At 44.2% G+C, this 21,699-nt stretch overlaps 1 protein-coding gene across 2 annotated transcripts in view; it reads left to right on the plus strand.

Annotated features, from left to right (window-relative positions):
• Positions 1-2,150: 2,150 nt before the first annotated feature.
• The window catches only part of BTBD3 (BTB domain containing 3), a 33,133-nt gene continuing 13,584 nt past the window's right edge, over positions 2,151-21,699 (plus strand). Inside the window, exon 1 of one of the 2 annotated variants that reach the window (XM_052650959.1) lies at positions 2,151-2,230. The gene's annotated coding sequence lies outside the window, so the exon portion shown is untranslated. The remainder of the gene's footprint in view (positions 2,231-21,699) is intronic. The other variant, XM_052650958.1, reaches the window with a different exon arrangement.

The raw sequence follows: 21,699 nt of genomic DNA on the forward strand, positions 1-21,699 counted from the left end.
TTCAGATAAAAGGCATATTCCAGGAACAGAGCTATTACCAGAGACACCAGCCAAAAAAATATATGGGCTAAGGGTGGCAGGGGAACAGCTTACAGATCAGAGTCTACTCAGTGTCTTCTTGTCTCTGCAGGGCCTAGAAAACATTTATTTACCAAACATTTGCTTTTCCACCTTCATAAGAATTGTCTTCTTCCCCTCTGAAGTCCCAGCCACAGTTGGTAACAACTTTTATTTTTAAACTGAAGATATTTAAGATGGGGTTTGAGCCATTTTGGTGAGTTACTCAATTTTTTTGGCTTTCTCCCATGAATACATTATTAAACTTTTGTTTTGATTTTCTCCGGTTACTCTGTCTCAACCTAATTCTTAGACCAGCCAGAAGAAGGGTAGAGTGAAATTTCTTCCTCCCTGACATTACAATCGAACACAATAAGCACTGAACAACTGTACAACATCCAACAGTTTGCTATGAAGGATCTGGAGTTTATAAAAGAACTTTCTGTTTTCCAAAATCGATTTATTTTTCATTTTGTGTACTATCTCCCAAATTAACGTTGCTGTTGTTGTTGTTGCTGTTGTTTTTCAATTAAGAAGAAGCATATTCTCCCAGGGCCAAATTAATTTTAAAAGAAGTATTGGGTTGGACAAAAATTTTGTTCGGGATTGTCTATCACATCTTACGAAAAACCCAAATGAACTTTTTGGCCAACCCAATATTTAGGGTTTGTAGCTGTATATTTTAGAGGTCTAATTTATCCACTAATAAATATCTACCAAGGTTGATGATCAAATCTAATAAAGTGGGTATCGTCATGAGAAATAGCCATTTCTCAAACAAGCAGTGACAAAAACTAGGCAGTGACAAAACAAGCAGTGACAAAAACTAGGGAATTCTGTCTTTCACAATCTCTGAAAACGTGTCCACGCATTCCCTGAGGCCAACACTTGAATTCAGGACCCTAATACTTCAATAGCATTTCATGTCTGGTCTTCACTTTATGTTCCAAAATTCAGCATTAATCAGACCCCCACACCACTGGACCCTTCTCCCTGACATCTCTAGTAGTTATCAATTGTCTAATGAAAAAAGCTGAAAATTTGAAGTGAAGCATCAACAATCTTTTCTAAAGGAGCATCAGTTACCTTTCTACCCACCGTTTTTGCCCTTCACTATGAACCTTCATTCAGGTTCAATTTTGGCCCCAAGAAAAGTTCATGTATTATTTGATTTTGTGTGTGTTGTGTGTGATTTCTGCCTTTGCAGAATCCAGGTGATCTTATCTTCTGACTCCATCTCTTTCCCCTCTAGGCTAAGTTTTCTCAAGACCCTAGCCAGCGGCAAGTCTCATTCCCCAAATTGCTTAACTGTGTTGTTAAGGTTTGCAGATTCAGGTAATGGGTAATACTCTGGCCACCTGATGCCAAGAACTGACTCATTTGAAAAGACCCTGATGCTGGGAAAGATTGAGGGCAGGAGAAGGGGACGACAGAGGATGAGATGGCTGGATGGCATCACTGACTCAATGGACATGGGTTTGGGTGGACTCCGGGAGTTGGTGATGGACAGGGAGCAGCGGAGACGGGACCCGCGTGCGGTTCATGGGGTCGCAAAGAGTCGGACACGACTGAGCGACTGAACTGAATCTCTATGCGCTTTTCTCATCTGGTCAAAAAGAGGACTGGAACCAGTGTCCGAAAAGGAATCCCAAAGCCAAATGCAATTGGTTCCCCATGACCTGAGTATGTTCCGCGTTCTGCACGAAGGCTCTACCAAAGTAGGTGCTCAATAAATGTTTAACACTTTAACTGACAAATGACACCGAGTAAAAGACTGCAGCCTGGGGGATAACGGCGAGCTTGCCTCTCCGTGAAAGGTGCCTTTTGGCGCTCGTCCACCGGCCTAGGTTTCACTGGTGCAGGGTCAGCGCCCGTCGCCGCCAGGGCAGGGGCAGGCAGGGCAGTGCGCATGCCCGGTGTCCAGGGGCGCCTCCGGGCGCGCAGACCGCTCGGCCCCGCCCCCGGCGCTTGGGCGCGCGCACTCCTCGGCCCCGCCCCCCGAGCTCGGGCGCGCGCGCGGCCCCACGGAGCGTACCCTGCGTGCGGGTCCCCGCCGAGCCCGCTGGGCGCCGCGTCCCCGAGAGCCCTGGTCGGGGCCTGAGCAGCTGCCCCCGGCCCGGGCGGAGTGCGGTACTCACGGCGGCGCCGCCTGCGGAGACGGGACCGGCGCGCGGTGAGTGAGGGCGCCGCGGGCGGGCGGGCGGGCGCCTCCGCGCGTGCGCAGCGCCGGGCCGCCGAGATGGGGCGCGCGCCCGACCGCGGGCCGCGGGGGCCGAGCGCGGCGGGCCGGGGCCGGGCTGCGGGCGGAGTGGGGGCCGCGGCGGGCGGTGTGGGGGGCACCGGCTCTGGGGGCGCGGGCCGCGGAGGCGGTTTTCGGACGGGCTCCCCGGGACGGTGCCGGTCCCTTTCTGGTCCCGGCGTCCGGCTCGGGGCAGGGCCCGCTGCAGCCCAGGACCCCGGGGAGGGCCGAGGCGCGCCCCCAGGGCCCTGCCGGCCGCTCGGGCGCCCGCCGCGAGCGCCACCCCGGGAGGCCGCCGCGGTCCGGGAGGGGCCGCCGGGCCGTCGAGCAGGTGGCGGCCGCGCCCCCCGCCTGGGAGGCGAGGGCTGAGCGCGAGCAAACTTCCCCGGAGTGACTGTCCCGGGGCGCCGGAGGTCCCGGGGGCCGACCCCCGCCCTCGGCCGCCCCGGGGGCTGCGGGGCCCAGGCGAACGCTGCTGGGCTTCTGCGAGTTCGGTTTCCTTGTGGTCCTGCAGCTCGTCCTCCAAGTTCTGAGCGGTGTTCACGGCCCATTCGCTCTTGAGATAGATGTGCAGGTTTGGTGTTTTGGTAAGAAGGGTATTTGCTCTCTTGGGGAGAATAGACTTATATTGCCTGGTCTTGTTATCTCAAAGAAAGTATTGTTAGGGCATGCCGGGGACTCCTATTTATCAAGAAACCTATTGTCCTGTGTGCGCTTGGAGAAAGCCAGCTAATTTCTATTATTAGCCGTGAAAAGACAAAGAGCGATGATTGTGCTTTCTTTACCCCCTTTTCTCTCTCTCTTTCATCCTTTGATTTAAATACTCTCGGCCACATCTTGGAGTACTGTAGTTCCCAAAACTGGCTGCATGAAAGCGTCACCGGCGAGTTTTAAAACTCTAGGCTCAAAACTGCAGACCAAGTAAAACGCGGTATGTAAAGTTCCCTCAGTGATTCCAGCGGTGCAGCAGAGTTTGGGAAGCACCGGTTTAATATAAGAAAGTCAAGTTTTGAGTTTCGCGAAGTAGCAGTTTGATACTGCTGAGATGAAACGCTAGCTTCGTTCTCCATAGGCAGGAACTCACAAAGAGTAGCTTGTTCCCCGCCAGGGGACGGAGGGAAGCGTCTCTAAAGGTTCAAACTTCGGCTAAACACGACTCCGGCGTCCAGGCATTGTTCTAACTACTGCGTTCAATTTCTTAGTAGTAAGGCCACCCTCTCTGACCCCTGCCTTGGCTTCTTCTAACTCGCTCTCAGCCTCCCTCCCCACCCTTCCCCAGCTCCCCCTTTCTAGCCATCCATCCCACAACCTCTGGGAGGATCCCCTCCCCCAGTAAGTTCTGACTCTCGGGGGGCGCGGGCCGGCGGGGTTGTGTGTGAGATAGTTGCGGGTTACCATAGCAACGGGTCTTCCAGGGGAAGTGGGCGGGTGTACCTTTGGTTTGCCGCGTAGGACGCTTCCTTTTCTAAGGAGTTTGAATCTCCCTTTTCTTGGCCTCGGCTCAGGTAAAGGTGTGTTCGCACAGTCCCAGTTTTTCTTTAAGTGGTTACAGAATTATTTATCAGTGCTGTTGTATGGAGTCACAATACGAACAGCTCTGCTGTTCTCCCCTGAAGAGATTCTCTTTTACCAATCTCTGCACTAAGAACTGTGTAACAAAGTTCTAAAAGAGATGAAAAGCACCTTTAAAAAGAACCCTTGATTTTCCTTTGGGGCACACACATCTTCGAAGGGTAAGCGTCATTTTTCTAAAGTCTGAAGACATACTTAAGAAGTTTTAAAAGTGAAATATAACCCTGCATCCTTGCCAAAACCTTTGCTAATTTGTGACTAGATACCATTGTCAGTTTGTAAATTGTTTAATTCCTAGAAAGTTCTTTGCCATGATTCTTTGCAAAAAGTTAGACCACTTGTAATGTTATACTTTAAAATAAGGAAGGAAAGGCACAGTTCTTCTACAGATTCACCCACTCGTTCCCTTCCCCAACACACACACATCTAAACAAAGACAGGTTTCTTTTAAAAATGTTAGTTCTTTTATGCACAAAACAGTTATTCCCTCGCCAATTCATTCCAGTTTATTTTGCAAGGAACTCTTAAAACTGTTCATGTAAAATAGTTCAGACGTATCTTCAGGCTTGTCCGTGTTTTGAAATCTTTCATACTTTGCTATGTAGATGATCAGAATCTGATCAGTCAATCCAAAATGCTTATGGTAGTACAGAGATTTCCAGCATGTATTAGGGATTGAAGAAGTTTTCTCTACTCTGGTGTTATGTGCTAGTTAACTTTTGGACTGTCAAGCAAATTCTGTAAGGCTGATTTTCCCCATTTTACTCTGAGCAAAGAAAAATAGTGGAAAACCCTTTGATTTGATGGACCTTGTAGTTCAGCAGTAATGCTGTGCAGCTAAGACGGTAACTTCTCACCTGATCTTCAGTTCAGTTCAGTCGCTCTGTCGCATCCAACTCTGCGACCCCATGAATCACAGCACACCAGGCTTCCTTGTCCATCACCAACTCCCGGAGTTCACTCAGACTCATGTCCATCAAGTTGGTGATGCCATCCAGCCATCTCATCCTCTGTCATCCCCTTCTTCTCCTGCCCCCAATCCCTCCCAGCATCAGGGTCTTTTCCAATGAGTCAACTCTTCACATGAGGTGGCCAAAGACTTGGAGTTTCAGCTTCAGTATCAGTCCTTCCAATGAACACCCACGACTGATCTCCTTTAGGATGGACTCGTTGGATCTCCTTGCAGTCCAAGGGACTCTCAAGAGTCTTCTCCAGCGCCACAGTTCAGAAGCATCAATTCTTCGGCGCTCAGCTTTCTTCACCTAATCTTAAGGACATAAAAATCACAGCAGTGTCATCCAGAAATAAAGAGCTCTACACGGCATGATGTGCTTCCGTTGGTCCCATTTTATTTGTCTGCATAGATACACTTTTAAACAAAATTGATATTTTAATTTCATTTGTAGTTTTAAATATTGCCCCTTTGCTAATATATCACAGACATTTCTTGTGCCCTTAAATCATCCTCAAAAGTAAAATTTTAAATGATGGATATGTCAGAGTTTGTTTAACTAGTTTTCTCTTCTTTTGACATATTCCACTTTTAGTGTTTGGGAATATGATATTAAACTCTAGTTGCAAATCTTGGCCTTTTCCGATTAAGTGACCTTAATTACCTAATTATTTGATCGTGCTTCCTTTATGCATAGAATAGGGGTAATAATTGTGCCTGCAACATAGAGTTTTGGAGCAGTGGAATGAACCAAATAGAAATAGAGCAAGGTCTTCAGCAGAGTCTGGCAGAGGAGGTAGGCTCACAAAGTAATAGACACACAGGTTGAGCTGGGGTAAAGGCGCTTGTCTGAAAGTCTCACTGACTCTGATGTCTCAGGCTAGATTTATAGCAGAATTCCTGGGGCAAAGGTGAACTCCTTTATAACTCTCGAGGCCTGCTGCCAAATTGCTTATATCAGGACACACCGATTCCCTTAGGCGCTAGATGGTTTTCCTGTAGTGTCAGCACTCCAGTGTTTGATCTTTCCTGATTTGCAGGAAAAATGTGGCCTTACTTTAGTTCATATTTTTGGGTAGCTAGTGAAATTAGTAATTTGCTTTTTATTCATTTGCCTTTTGAGAATTGTCTGTTCAGGTACTTTGCCCATTTTATTCTTAATTGATGATTTTTTAAAATGATTTTGAAATGTCTGTTTAACATATATTAGATTTGTACAATGGCTTCCCTGGTGTCTCAGTTGGTAAAGAATCCGCCTGCAATGAGGGAGATCTTCCTGGGTTGGGAAGGTCCCTTTGAGGAGGGCATGGCAACCCACTCCAGTATTCTTAACTGGAGAATCCCCATGGACAGAGGAATCTGGCAGGCTGCAGTCCATGGGGTCACAGAGTCGGACACGGCTAAGTGACTTAGCACAGTACAGGTTTGTACATTTAATTTTCTGTTAGCACACGGGTGTGGACTGTCTTCCAGTGCCCTCTCCTCCTGAGTCAGCCCTGTCCACCAGCAGATGTGTTAGTCCATCCTTTCTCCCCTGGGTTGTGGTCTTCCACTTTATTATATTTTAAGATCTTGACTAACTTTTGGGTCTGATTCTGTTTGAGGTCTTCCTCATCAGGGATTGATCTCTAATCTTAATCAATGCTAAATCTTTTTAATTGTACATTTAGGATATATGGAAATATCTGCTAGAGCAAGTCACACTGTTCTTTTAAAAATCCTACTTATAGCCATCTGTCCTTTCAGGTAAAGATGATCTTATCTTTATACTAATACATGCACGTAATTAAATCTAAGAGTACTAAAATACTTACTTAAAATAAGTGGCCATCTCTCCATCCCCTCAGGCTCCTCAGTGGCAGCCTTTAGGCTCTTGATGGGTTTTTTGAGTTTTTCCCTGGGACCACAAGTACGATCTTTTCCTCTTGGGCTAGTCAGAGGCTGGTCCCCTGGTGGCACCCTGTGCTGGGAGAGGGTCCAGCTGCCAGTGATCCTGAGGCCTCTGGCTGGAGTCTTAGCATCCTCTTCACTTTGGGGAAGGTTCTGGTGCTCTCGCAGTCTGAAGACTTAATCAGGTCCAGTTTGTTAGGGCTCTGGGACTGTGGGGCAGAACTCCACAGTGAGAAGGTGGGAAGGGCATCCACGAAGTAGGGTTTAGTTTACCTGCCTTGGCCCTTTCTCCTCCAGTCTTGGAGCAGACTGGAGTGCGTCTCAGCTCGCCTCACGGGTGGTGGGGCGTCTCCCTCTCGGGCCTGCCGAGTTGCTGTTTGTCTGTCTGCTTCCCGCTGTCCTGATGGTGCTGTCATCTTCACGACAGGTCCCATATGCCTGATGCGTGGCTTCTGGAAAGCTCTCTTTACTGACATCTGGGGGGAATGCAGAAGGAGGACGTTTGAATGCTTGATGTTTTGTTAGACATGCCGTCTTAACCTGGAGGGCTCTGCAGATGAATCCTTAGAACTGAGAAGTATCCAGTGATTTTGCTTCTTTGACAGGGACCGTCATGTATACATAGTCTGTTTTCCTGAAGGGATGTGTAAAGTTACACAGACCTGTCTGTTAGCAGAGGTGTTTTGTTTGCTTGCTTAATCTTTATTCAGTCCTAACATTTCTTGTTGGGGTTCTCTTAGGTATCTATGTTTTTGTTGCTGTTGTGAAGGGTTCATCAAGTTGGCTATTGCTGGTATAAGATGATTGTTGATTTTTGTTCTTTGTAGTATACCTGGCTCTTATTCTAAGAGCTTTCCAGTTTATTTTTTGGGGTTTCCTAGTTATATAATCAGTTGTATGTAGTGACACTTGAATCTACTTCTTTCTAATAATTATACCTTTTATTTTGGTTGTATGGCAGACTGCTCTAGTGTTAGCCTTCTGGAATATTATAAAATACTTCTGGAACATTATCAAATAGTAATGGCAATAATGTGCAAACTTTTGTTCTTTAATAGGAAAAACAGTAGTACAGTATTGGCTTTTGTATATCATAATTTCTCATCAGGACAGAGAAAATCTATCCTTTTATTTCCAATTTACCTAGAGGTTTTTTTTTTAAGAGATAGGACTCATTTGGAAAGACTCTGATACTGGGAAAGATTGAGGGCAGGAGGAGAAGGGGATGAGGATGAGATGGTTGGATGGCATCACCGACTCAGTGGGCATGAGTGAGTGAACTCCAGGAGTTGGTGATGGACAGGGAGGCCTGGCGTGCTGTGGTCCATGGGGTCACGGATAGTCGGACACGACTGAGAGACTGAACTGAGGAATGGAATATTAGCAGATTACTGTTAGCAGCTACAGTTTATCACTAGTATTTCTTAACAAATCTACTGACTTGAGTCTCAAATATTAAACTGGGGTAAATCCTTCCCTTTTGAATAGTTCTTTAGAAAAATAAATTCCGCTCGTGACAAAACTAAAAGGTAATGTCATATTCGGGGCTTCCCGGTTTCTCCATGGTAAAGAATCCGGCTGCCAGCCCAGGAGAGGGGCAGGTTCGATCCCTGGTCCAGGAAGGTTTCCAAATGCTGCCGAGCAACTAAGCCTTTGTGCCACAACTACTGGAGCCCGCGCACCTTGAGCCCTGTGCTCCTCAGCCAGAGAAGCCCATGCGCGGCGGAGCAAGAGGATCCTTGGCTCGCTGCAGCTGGAGAAAGCCCGTGCAGCAGCAGAGACCAACGTAAAAAATAAATTACACATTTAATTACATGATAACAGTAATTATTATATAATTATAAATTATGTCAGTATAAAATGATACATTATTTTAAAAATCTTAAAAAAAGATAACGTATTTAATACAATATTCATGTCTTCTGGGATGGGGGCTGAGTGGGGTTTTTCCAGGGATTTTTCGAAAGAAAATATTGCAAATTGCAACAGTCATCTCTTATCTTTATCTCTTGGCAGCAGTTGATAGAATTGGTCATTCCCTTTTTAATTTGACGTTCTTCATTTTATTTTGAGGACACCGCAGTCTCCTGCTTTTCCTTTTGTATCACTGACTTTTCAGTCATTTTAAAATTTTAATGTTGCTTCCCACCCCCACCCCCCCACCAGCCTGTTAATTTGGAGTGCTTAGGGCTCAGTTTTTGTAGGACTTCTGTCACAAACAGTTGTAAGATTTTAATAAAATACCATGCAGCTTCTTAAGACTCCCAGTGTATACTTCCAGCTGGGGTGGCACTCTTAAATTCCTGATGTGTGTTGTCCATCTACTTTCTTGACTTGAATATGTAAAAGATACTTCAGTTTTAAAGACTAAAGCAGAATTTCTGAGCTTCCTCTGTAAACCTGTCCTCCCTGTAGCCTGCCCCAGTTTCTGTGTTGGGGTAGTTCCATTTTTCAGGTTATTTAAGTCAGAAACCATGGAATCATCCTGACTCTTCTCTTTCTCTCCCACTCCACATCCAGGCTGTTAGCAGATCCTGCTGCTTTGTCTTCCGGATGTTTCCACAATCCTGTCCTCAGAATACACCTAGGAGCTCAGCCCATTTTCCCAGCTCTGCTGCAGGCGCCTTCCTGCAGGTCTCCAGCATCTCCTGCCTGGGTGGTTTCAGTGGCCTCTCCTTTCATCGTCCTGACTTCCCTTTAGTACGTTATCAGCCTAACAGCTGGAGTCATCTTTTTCATACATAGGTCAGATATGCTTCAGATTCTTCACCTGCTTTCCATGTCCCTCAGAGTAAAAGTCAGAGTCCCATGATGGTTCGCAAAGCCCAGTGCATTCTGTTTCCCCCACTATGACCTCCCCTCCAGTCCTTTCCCTGGAATGGAATGCTCTCCATCCAGCCAGCCTTCCCTCCTGACTGACCCTGGAACTCTGCAGGCACATTCCCCCTTGAGATCTTTATGCAGGGTGTTCATTCTGCCTGTGTCCCTCTGCACCTTCAGGTCTTCACTAAACTGCAGTCTCAGCAGTGATGTCCCCGCTGTTTACAAAGGCAAACTGCCTTGTGTCCTTCGTGGAATGCATTATGTTCCCATTTTTTGTAGCATCTAAATTACTGTATGACTTATTTATCTTTTATTTTTGGTGACTCTCCCTGTCCCTGCTAGACAGTTAAGTTCCATGTGGCGAAGTATTTTTATGTCTGTTCATTAATGTGTCTCAAGTGTCTGATACACAGAATGTGGTCAGTAAAATTTTTTTGAATAAATGAATATAGTCTACTCCATTTTTTTCCCATGACTTTCTCATAAAGCAGAGTAGTTGTATAGCATCTTTGGATCCAACACTGGTGATTTAGCGTCCCCCCAGCAAAACAGAAGTTGCAGAACATGTATAATTCATAATGGGTATAATAATACAGAGAGTGGTTATGAGGATTAAATAGGGTACTGTCTGTAAAGTGCTGAACCCTGCCAGAGTGTAGGAACAGGCCACTTAACTGTCAGAAAGTCCTAGCCAACTGCATTAATTCACATCGGAATGATGTGAATTGAATTCTAGAATCTGCTCTCTTTGGCTTTCAGTTGTTAACCAATGGGGTGAGGAACATTTCAGAATAAAGGGGCCTGCTATCCCTGGTGAGTATCAGCGATCTACGGTTTGTTTACTCTCTAACCCATCTCAGAATGGGACGCAGCCACTTATTTTCTCTTTTCTGTGTTTTCTTGCTGTTCAGATATCTCCCCATCTCTAAGCCCATCTCTCTCCCCATCTTTAAGTCCTTTTTCTTCCAATGTTCTAGCTATAAGTTCTTATATAAGATGGTTTAGAAGTCCTTCAGAGCCACAGAGAAGCACGTAGTTGAACGTGGTATTAAATCCGCAAAATCAAAGGCAGTCAGGCCTTTGCCCTGTTTCCCCGACAGTTCCGCGTACAGTCCCTTCGTCCCTAGCGTCTCCTTTGCTGTGCTCCATATCTCAGTACGTCTCAGAAATGTCAGGCTCCCTCTCTTTCTGTAGGGCACGAAATATTCATGTGTTTTGTACTGTTGGAATTGCTGGCACAATTGAGTGGTGTCATGTGCCAGAAGAAGATGATTTTAGGGATCATGTCGGCAGCCGAAGAATAGACAATAAACCAAAACCGTGATGTGTGTTATCTCTAGAAATGCATACACCCAGTACCGGTGAGGTAGACAAAAACATGTCCTTCAGTTTCTAAACTGTTCCTACAAAACGTATCGAGTTCCTTGTTTTAAGTCTTAATTTTTCAGTAATAGTGATGTGAACAGGGTAGGTCCCCATATTTAGAAGGTGTAAACATTTTAGCCATGATCACCATACATATTAGAAATAAAATGTCATAAGCACCACTGTTCTGACTATGTCACTTGATGAATCTGTGTTGTCTTTGAAGCTCCGATCATTGTATTTGTGTTTTGTTAGTACAGAGATTCATTCTTTAAGAGTTACCACTGTTACAGTTTATTTTATTTTGAACTCTTAAACAGTCAGTGCTGTTGGCCAAGATTGAATGGAAAGCACTGCTTTTCTGCTGTTGAATTACAAAATACCCCTTAGTTTAGGCTGTTAATGGATAGCCCACTTGGAAAGCACACCTTGCTTTTTATAGTTACACACCTGGGCTGGGGACCTGGGTAAGTACAATGTTTGTTTTCTTTGTGAAGAGTTTCTTTTTAATTGCCACCTTTTCTTACATCCGCCAGTTTTTTAGAAGTGGTGATTTTGCCTGTCCAGCACCAGCAAGCACACCTACTCTGTAGCAAGGGGCTGGTTCTGGCCATCAGCCATTACGCTGTGAGCCTCTGCAAACACAACGGCTCGCATCTAGACCATTACCTGTTTTCATACCTGTGTCCATGAGGTGTGTAGTGGAAAGTCCAGTTTAGTAGTCAAACCCCATCTAGACATGTTCCTGGGAAATGACCTATATTCCTAGAAGGTTGAGAAAATAACAAAATTCTTGACTAGGGTTACAGCAGGCCTCTCTTCTTAAAATAATGTTGACGTCCACATTAAAAGTGTGAGAAGCTGATCCCCTTGGCGGTTCAGACACCCAACAACTGTTCTGGCTGTTGCTTCCTCTCTGGCACAGCCCTTGCCTGTCTCCAACCCATGTAACACACCCACTGTGTATACCCCAGGCTCCCCCCAACCCTTCCCGTCTCTTCCCTCACCCCTCCTGCAGCCTCAGGAGATGAGCTGAGGAGCTAGAAGCTGGCCTGGCTGGGTCTCTGGCGGCCGACACCCCACCCCTCCGCTGGAGGATTTCAACACATACTAGTAAACGCTGGAGAAAGTGTTTATGGGAATGAGTAGATTTTCTAGTTAATGTAACACTATTGAACAAGTCTTCTTTGGGACTATGGGATCAGCCCATGTGTACGTGAGACTCTGAGCTATGTTGTTAGCTGCCTTCCCCTGTCCGTGCCAGGAAGGATGCCTCAAAATGCCAGAGTTGGGCCTGGACTCCGGGGCAGCACACAGCTCCCGTCACATTCTCAAAATCCTCACCAGATCGCGATGTACTCGATCAGGAGGGTGTCAGTTAGAGATGTCTAAACTTAATGGTGTTTGGATTGGACTATAGGAAAATCATATTCTTGAGATCAGATCAATCTGTATTTTGATTTTATAGTCTTTCTTTAATAATAATTACTGAATGTAAGGTAGGTAGGAGAATCAAACCTACTGACACAACCTCTAAAATCTTTTCAGAAAGTGAACACCAGCCCTTTAAGAAAAGGCAATTTTTAAATGAAAAGTCACAGCTGGTAGATGTATTCCCTTTGTTTGGACTTCTGCAGAGTCCTAACCTAAACTTTATTTCCATCGCACTGTTTTCAGTTATTTAGAGGAATATTTTGATACTACGTAAACCACAATTAAAATGATGTGTTGGAAGAGCAGGCAGTTTCTATCTAATGTATCTCTGCTGCTGCTGCTGCTAAGTCGCTTCAGTCGTGTCCGACTCTGTGCGACCCCGTAGACGGCAGCCCAGCAGGCTCCCCTGTCCCTGGGAGTCTCCAGGCAAATGTGTCTCTAAATGAAGGCAAATGTGAACAGATTCTCCTAAATGTTGGCAACCATGCTTACCTTGCAGAAGTTACTACTTCTCATTTTCCCATAGCAGAGAGCAAGCTATCAGAGAGAAACTTGCTTCTTTCTTGCTGGTTTATGTGACGCTACTAGAAACAACAGTCTATTCAAAGCTCATTTAAATTTTTTTCTTAAGATCGTTGAAGAATATGTCTGTATCTTGCAGCTTGCATTTGAATTTTCTGAGGATGGGACAAAGTTAAGATGCCAAGCAATGTAATAAAACATGGAATATTACCTCCAAGACTGCTGTTAATTTTTTGTGACAGAGATGGTCATTTTCTCGTGTCTTCTGTTCTGTCTACCTAATAGTTGAGAATTATACTCTGGAAATTAATTATTATTTTCTGGAAGAGTAGAACCGAAAAACAGCTATGTGTAAAACCCTGGCCCTGATCACTTAAAGTTTTTTTTTTTTTTAAGGAATCTTCACTGCTAATAGCTTACCACAATTACACTTAGAGTAAAATCCAAACTCCTTATGTCAAGTGGGCGTCAGTGGTTCTTATACTTTTTGACTTCAGGATTCTTATACTTTTGAATATTTCAAGAAACCCAGCGAGCTTTTGTTTATGTAATATTTACTGAAATAGAAATGAAAACAAAGAAAAAATTTAAATATTTATTTGTTTAGAAATAAATGTTTTGATTGAAGCTTATGAAGAAAATATGGCCTCACACAGCAGCTGAGCATCTTAATAGTCTTTTGAGATAATTGTGGATATTCTCTGATACCTCATTGAAACTTCAATGATAATTTCTTAAAAGTTGATTGCTGTGTAGAATCAACTGATGAAATCATCAGTGAACTTTCTGTATTCCTCTTATACTAAAACCCACTGGTCTGTTGTGTACTTTGAATGAACCTTTTACCAACATGCATGATTCTTTAATGTAATTGCAATACTATTAGAAAATATTGGTTCACTGAGTTATGCAGATCTTTAAAATGTTGACATGTTTCTTTATACAATGTTAAAAAACTAATGTCACCAACCGTTAATCAGAAATGGTCTTTAAGAAGTCTGTGACAGTCTTGGGAAGCTATCAAGCTCATAGTGGCATAATCAAGAATTCCAAAATCCCAACTTTTGCTTTAAGGTTTGAATTTTTTCGTTGCAATAAATAGTCAGCTCATTGCATTCATTTTTAAGAAATGTCTTCTAAATACCTAAGTGTGAATAAGCATATTTTGCATATTTTCTCAAGTGCATTGGTGTTCCATGAAATAAGTGGCTGGTTCAGCTCTCACACAATTTTTTTTTCCCCATGCCAACCATTTTGTTTCAGTTTCAACAGAAATGCTTTAAGCATACTTTCCATTTCATGGAAATGTATACTCATATAAGAAAATGTATACTCAAGGGTTGAGATTTAATAAAATCAAAAGTATTTACTGCTGGATCTCCCGAAGATTCCCGTGAGATAGTCCATTGATTATGGCAAAAGAACACACAGTAGCTAATCTGCCTTCACACAAGCTGTTTCATCATGGTTCCTAAGTCCCCCAAGTCCCCCAAGTATGAGTTGGGGAGGCATGGGGAAGTCAAGACCCCTTGACGTGCCTTTTGGTGATGTTCACTCTGGCCGCTGAGGGTCCACTGGAGTGACCATCCAGGTTTAGGAACCAGCAACTTCAGCTGTGAAAAGGGAGAAGAGTCCCCGAGCCTGGTGGTAGACCAGTCCTTGTGTATTTGAAGCCCCCTTTTCCGTTTGGGGTAGAAGGCAGGGCTTTTGGTCACGCGTCACCACCACCAGTGTCACAAGGCAGTTTCAGAGGGCTTCAGTACCTATGTCAATTACCTTCTGAACCAGTGCAATTCAGACCTGCTTAAAATACTTAATATGTTAAAACACATAGACTTTAACCAACAGATGCAAAACAGTGTGTTCACCTCATCCCGCCTTCGAAAAAAATGTGTTCTTCCAGCCAGTTGAACTTGTTATTTAGAAATTCAAGCTATATTTTTTGCCAGTGCACAATTCAAGCCATTACTTCTTAGCAGTTTAACCCTACTAATGATTTTAAAAATCGCTGCTGGTGGTAAGACTGGAATAAACACACCAGCAAGAGCCTGCAGCCATGGCTAGGCTGTTCAGCTCCTCCACTGTTGATGGGATCATTTCCGTTAATGCTTACTCCAGTAATGTCAGATCGTATGTAAACTGAAGTTGAGAATTCTTTATTTTTGGGGGGGAAAAAAAAACACGTGATTACTTAACACTCCAGTTCTTTACAGTAGAATGTTTTTATGGAGACACGCACATGTTAAGAAGTGAGTTTTTCTGCTTGTGCCTATGCTGTGCAGAAATCTGAAATGTGACATTGCCCGTCCCTAGCTGTGTGGCTTGTTTGCAGGATGGGGGTGAGTTTCCAGACTATTCATATACTCAGCCCTAAACACACAAGCCTGTTTTATTACTTTGTTTGAAGATTGGGTGTGTCTAATGTAGTGGAAATTCACCCATTCAGTGTTAAGTACAAATGAAACACATTTCAAAGCCACATATAAACGTCTTTTTAATTACCCATTTTTTAAGATTATTCATATGACTGCTTTCCTCCTTTCATGTGAGTCGCTGAGAATTTATTATCCTTCCTAGTTCATTAAATCACTAAAATTCTCTGCTGGTGCTATGAATAAATATGCTAGACCGTGAGCTGAGACCAGTTGATAAAGGCAGCTTTGTCCCGGTAACGGAGTCTTGCTCCTCATTAGGCCACACTTCTCTCTGAGTGTGTGAAGATCTGTCTTCCAGTAAGTTTTAGATGGTAATGAAGCGAAGTCTTGGTCTGAGCGCATGTGGGGACTTGCTCTAAGTTGAGCTGTAATATTTTCAGTTGGACTAGATGCTCGGTGGATGCAGGGTTATAAAGCTGTGTTTGTGCCCAGACATGTTCAGCAAGCCTCAGGACACTGTTGCCCAGATGTCTCGGTTCTTTACCGGTGTCTCTTCTGTGAAGCCGCGTCTCAGAAAGCTAGAGGCTTCGCCGCTCTCCGCTTCAGCCCAGGGCCAGTTGCACTCCCCGAGGCAGTCTAGGGTTCCAGGTGGATTGAGAAGTGTGCACTCGCTCTTTGCTGCTGTAGAGCAGCTGGAAGCCGGCTGTGGGAGTGGTGCCGTGGGGTCTTGCTGGGAGGCCCTCGGAGAACTCACCTTGTCCGACCTCCTGAGGCAGGTGAAACGTGAGGCAGTGCGTCTTGGGGAGGCCCGGAGACCCTCCCTGTCGAGGTGTCTCAGGACTGCAGTGTGAAGGACGGAAGGCTCCTAACAGTGAGGACGGCAGGAAGCAGCAGGCTCATTTCAGTTCGAGAACAGTCTTGTTCGTAAAGGGAGTCAGTGAAGAAGACAGGTCAGAGGCCTTGGAGGCAGGTCGTGGAGATCCAGAATGCACTGCAAACTGTGGCTTCCCCTCACTGAGAAAGGTGAGGCAGGATTTCTTTTATTTATTTATTTTCTGGATAAGTGCTTGGTGCACACTTCTAGCATGCTGATATGAAGACAGGCCACCCTTCTTCCCGTGATGCCCTCTTTAGGAAGAGCAGCACAGAGCAGTTAGTTAAGACCTGGCCATGTGCTACTTAGATACCACTTTTCATTTCCTTTTTGTGCCATATTTTAAATTCTTTGGAGCAGTGTTGCATTAAAGAAATACTGACCTTGGCCAGGTCTCCTGTACTGAACGCCCAGTGGATCGCGGTGTCCCTACAGCTGGCTAGTGGAGTGCTTATGCGGAGGCCTGGCTCTTGTAAATTTGATCACCCTTTTCAGAGACTGTCAGCTCTGCCGTGGTTTGGCTCCAGTCATCATCATAACAGTGGCTCTTGTATGAGTTCTTGACTGTGATGAAATGGTTGCCTCTCTGAGTGTTAACTAAAAAAAAAAAAACAGAACCCCAAGCCAAAAATTTGAGGTACTAACAGTTAAGTTGCTACTTTTTGAAGATGGATTTTGACTTGAATGCTTTTAATTTGCTCATTGTAGTTAAGGTGCACATGTAAATATTCTGCCTATTTTTATGGGTGCAGAGACTGGGGAGACCCAAATTTGAGTACATATTTTCATGAATAGTCTTGACTTTCTAAGAGAGGCTTACTTGAGCATTGTTTTACAAGCAGTTATTTTATTCTATATCTCTGGGCAGTTCAAGTATTGACCTACTTACAGAGTAGCTTCTAATTAAAGAAAAACTTACTGAATATATCATTAGAATGGAATTTTTGTTTGAAACACCTTATTTTCTTAGTTCTGACACACGCAATGAAACTAAGTACAGAAACCCCTCAACTTTAATTCTGATTAGAACAGCATGAGAGATGGAAGCAACAAGGGGCTCTTCAGTGGTGCCAAAAGATTATTCCTGCATCAAATGGTGGCTGTCTCTGAATGTTCCTTGGTGTTGATACAGTTAAGGTTATGCCCACATTTCCCGTCAGTGTGCCTTTGTATTGTGTCCTTCAGACCATCGTGGGGGAACTGTAGACTTTAAAGCTAATTAAAAGTAGCATAAAACATATTTTTGTTATTTGGATTCAAAGCAGAAACAGATTTTACTTTGAGTTTTTGCCAGAAGCTGGTTTCTATAATAACCCTCTGTCACAGGCTTCTAATCCTACTTGGATTTTTTGTTAGAAGTTATTTTTGTGACTCAGTATAGAAATATATGTGCGTTTTTTCATTTTCATGTGGTGGTCTCCACTCCAGAAAAGATAGGTTAAAAGTTGGGCGTGAAGATGCCTGGTAATTTAAGATGTGTTTGTGTTTTCCTGTAGCATGGTTTCTCTCTGTGTAGCACATCTCTTATTTTTAGATCTTGTATTGTTTGCCTAAAATAACTATATTTCATTCTAGTCACGTACATTATAGAAATGAAGGAAGGCATTTCATTAAATAGTAATTAATTGAGGCCCTTGTGGACATGTGTGGTGACGGTCAAAACACAAAACTGGTAACTAGTCTTTTCTGTGTGGCTTTGCTACACAGGAAATGAATTTTTTTTTTTCTTTTAATCTGGCCTTGCCTTTACCAAGAGTATCCCCCTGCTTTTACAGTGGTAAAAGTTTCAGGTAGTACATACCGTTCCTGCAGGTGCTGTGGGCAGTGTAGTACGCCGAGGGAACAGAGCTGTGCTGTTGTTGCTGCTGGTGTTTAGTTGCTAAGTCGTGTCCAGCTCTTTTGCCACCCCGTGAACTGTAGCTCGGCAGGCTCCTCTGGCCTCGGGATTCCCCAGGCAGGAATACCGGTCCGCTCTTTCCTTCTCCAGGGCATCTTCTGACCCAAGGATTGAACCCTCATCTCCTGCATTGGCAGGCGGATTCTTTACTGCTGAGTCACCAGGGAAGCTCTGCCGGAGAGAAGTGAAGTGAAGCCGCTCTGTCGTGTCTCTTTGCGACCCCATGGACTGTAGCCCACCAGGCTCCTCTGTCCGTGGGATTCTCCAGGCAAGAATACTGGAGTGGGTTGCCATTTCCTTCTCCAGGAGATCTTCCCCACCCAGGGATTGAACCCGGGTCTCCCGCATTGTAGGCAGTTGCTTTGCCTTGTGAGCCACCAGAGCAGTGCTTATTTCTAAGTGTCATTGAGTGACTTAGGGCAAACACACACGGTGATGTGACTGGTATTTGGGAATCTGATTTCACCTGGTTTGAAGGCTGTTGGGATTTCTTCTTCCCGTTCCATGTGCCCTCCGGGAAAGGGCGACTTCATCTGATAAAGCCACACATTCTTTAGTTAAGTACATAAGTGAAGAGGCCTTTGAATTTTAATGATCTAATTATGGAGATATTTTTGGTTATTATCTTCCAAATATCAGAATATATATACATATATATATATACACTAGCTAAAGTAAAAAAAATACTTAGGAAAACCTTTTTTTCTTTTGACTAAAACATTATTTTCGTCCTCTGTCAACTAAAGCCAACAGCAAACCTGGAGAAAGCTGCAGCCGTGGTGGGCAGGGCCTTCCCTTTCGGTGTCTTCGATGGGATTAATGTCCCCTTTGGGGTCAGAGCAGCCCCCGCCTTGGGCCTTCTCAGAAGAGACCTCCTGAGGCCTGGCTTTAGTTTATCCAAAATAAGCTTTACCGTGTCGTCGGTTGTCAACAGTAGTAGCGTCAGTTGAGAATTTCGATTATATATTAACACTTGATCAAGTAACTACTTGATGAAAGCTCGATTATTCTGATGTAGTTAAGCCAGAATTCTGAGCCGTCATGTTACCTGGTTAGCAGAATAATTAGCCAACCTAAAGAAGAGAGCCCTTTTTTTTCTTTTTCCTTTTGAATTATGTATCTTTTACTTTATTTCACTGACTGTAAGGAGCCATCAGTTGTAAGGTATGCCTTTATGTACCAACAAGAACGTGGAGGAGCTTAAAGTTATAAAATGCCATCGATTATAAGATTCAACCCAATTTCAGAGATGTTAAAATGTTGGGGGAGCGGTGAGAGAAAAAGGAATCTTACAATCAGTAAATTGTAATACATGTCTATATAATACATAAAGTTTTAGGTGGGTCTTGATCATAATCATAATATTAAAATATAAGGAAGACTATATTACGTAAATCATTATTTCTGCCAAACATTATACAGATTCTTTAATTCTAGAAATCTAGATAAGAGATTATGTAGTCAGCAGTTTTACACATGAGGAAACTTAATACGAGATCACACAGAGTACATGTAAATTAGCAATTGATTACCTGGTGTACTAAAGTATCTTAAACTTGACAAAAGAGATCATAGCAGTAGTCTTTTAAATATCTATCATTAGAGTATCTTGTATGATATATTTTATACGGTCTTTTTCAGGATCACCTCATTTAACATATGATAGAGAATGATTTGGCATTTAGATGAGTTAATAGTCCAAACAAAGTACACCCAGACACAGCTATAATCATCAAATGTCGTGTTAACTGTTAAATGAAATTTTAAAAGAATCATTGTTCTTGCCTTCACAGAATTGTCACATTCTGCCTTTGGACAGTTTACGCAAATGTAACGTACAGTTTAAGGTTGAATGGGACTTGGTGAGGAGGAAGTGACACGAAGGAAATGCAGTGAAACAGCCCATGAGCTTCCTCCCTCCAGCCACACGGAGGCATGCCTTGCCCAAGGGTTTGTCTTAGCTTCATCATACTTGGTGCTAGAATTCACGTCGGGTTGTTGTTGAGAGGCCAAACTGAGTTGCTGCTGTGGACATTGCTGAGTGGCTCTGGACTGCCTGCTGCTTTGGGCTCTCTCAGGAGGAGGGCACAGCTGGGCATCTGACAGTAGGTAGTCTTGAAGTCCCGGGCACTCAGCCTGGAGTGTGTCTTCCAGGGGCACAGTCGAGCCTTGGGTGGGGCCTGACCACAGTGCACCACAGACATCCTGATTGAGCCTCACCTGCAGCTTCAGAAGGAGAGGCGCAGCAGCCCGGGGCCAGCTCAGTGGGGCCGAACGAGCCTGCTGATGGATGAAATGTCCATGCTGTAAAGCACGGAGATGAGGAGGGCAGGGAGCCAGATGAATCTTTGGGTGTTTGTGTTTTGGAAGACTGTATCACTGATGTTCCCTTCTTTGGGTACCGTTGTTGCTAATAGTGGAAATTTACCTTTGCAGAGTGTCGTCAGCTTTTATCAAAATGCTTTCACAGACCTATAGTCTTGCCTTTCATCCTGAAAGGAGTGAGCTGAGTGGAATCACCCCATTTGAGAGACTAGGAGAATGAGGCTCACAGATTCTGAGTAACTAACCCTAAGGTCATGTATTGTTGGTGCTTAACTATACTGTGTTGCCAATGCTTGACTCAATATATATTTCCAAATTTAGCATACATATAGTCTTGTTTTCCAGCAGCTGCTGCTATCTTTAGGAACTGTCAACATTGTGTCACTTATATATGTATTTTTTCCCCTCCAAAATCACAGGAGGGGAAAATCACAGGCATAACTTTTGCTCAGTGTTGAAGAGAAAAATAAGCAAAACCAAAACACTGTTCCATCGTAATGTATCAGATTACATTGCTCTTCTCTGTTAGGTCCTGGAAGTGTCCAGCCTGCCTTCTTTAAACTTCAGGCACCTTCCCTGCTGTAGCTGTTTAGGTCTTGCAGTAAACCAAATACAAGTCCAGGCAGGAGTGCAGGCTTAGAGCAAGTTGAACAAGAGTTGCCAGTGCTGTTAGTTGTTGACATAGGATTTGTTGGTGCTAACCGTGAATAGCTGGTTTTCTAATTTTCATTTTGTTGGAGAGCCTGTTCTGTTACTGCTTCCCCATGACTGCTGTGCTCCTGGGTTCCTTCCTGTTACAGGTCCTCTCCATTTCTTTCTAGAAAGGGGCTTCACATTTGTCTAGCAGTTTCTTCCTGCAGGGCAGAGAGTATGTGTATATTCATGGTTTTCATAGCTGTAAATTTGGACCTGTAGTTTCCTTTTAAAGTAGATTGGAAATACAAAGATAAAGCATTACGTAAGGATGTGGGGTGATTACTGTGGGCGAAAATTAGAGTGAGTAGAATAGACACAGTTGAAAAAGCACTCAGGGAATCTGCACCCTAGTCCAGACGTTGCCCACAACCTAACTCTGGCCTTTTCTCAAATCCCTTAATCTTCTGGACCCCCTGGTTACCTTATCTTTGGGACAGAGTTGCATTAAATCATTGCTCTCATCTTTTTAGTTCCAAACCTTACTCCAGTCCCCAAACGGAATAAACTAGACTTTCCTATATAAAGGTAGTTCAGTTCAGTCGCTCAGTTGCGTCCGACTGTTTGCGCACCCCGTGGAAGCAGTGCGCCAGGCTTCCCTGTCCATCACCAGTTCCTGGAGCTTGCTCAAACTCATGACCATCAAGTCAGTGATGCCATTCAGCTGTCTCATCCTCTGTC

This window comes from Budorcas taxicolor, chromosome 13, assembly GCF_023091745.1.
Source record: "Budorcas taxicolor isolate Tak-1 chromosome 13, Takin1.1, whole genome shotgun sequence".
Lineage (NCBI taxonomy): Eukaryota > Metazoa > Chordata > Mammalia > Artiodactyla > Bovidae > Budorcas > Budorcas taxicolor.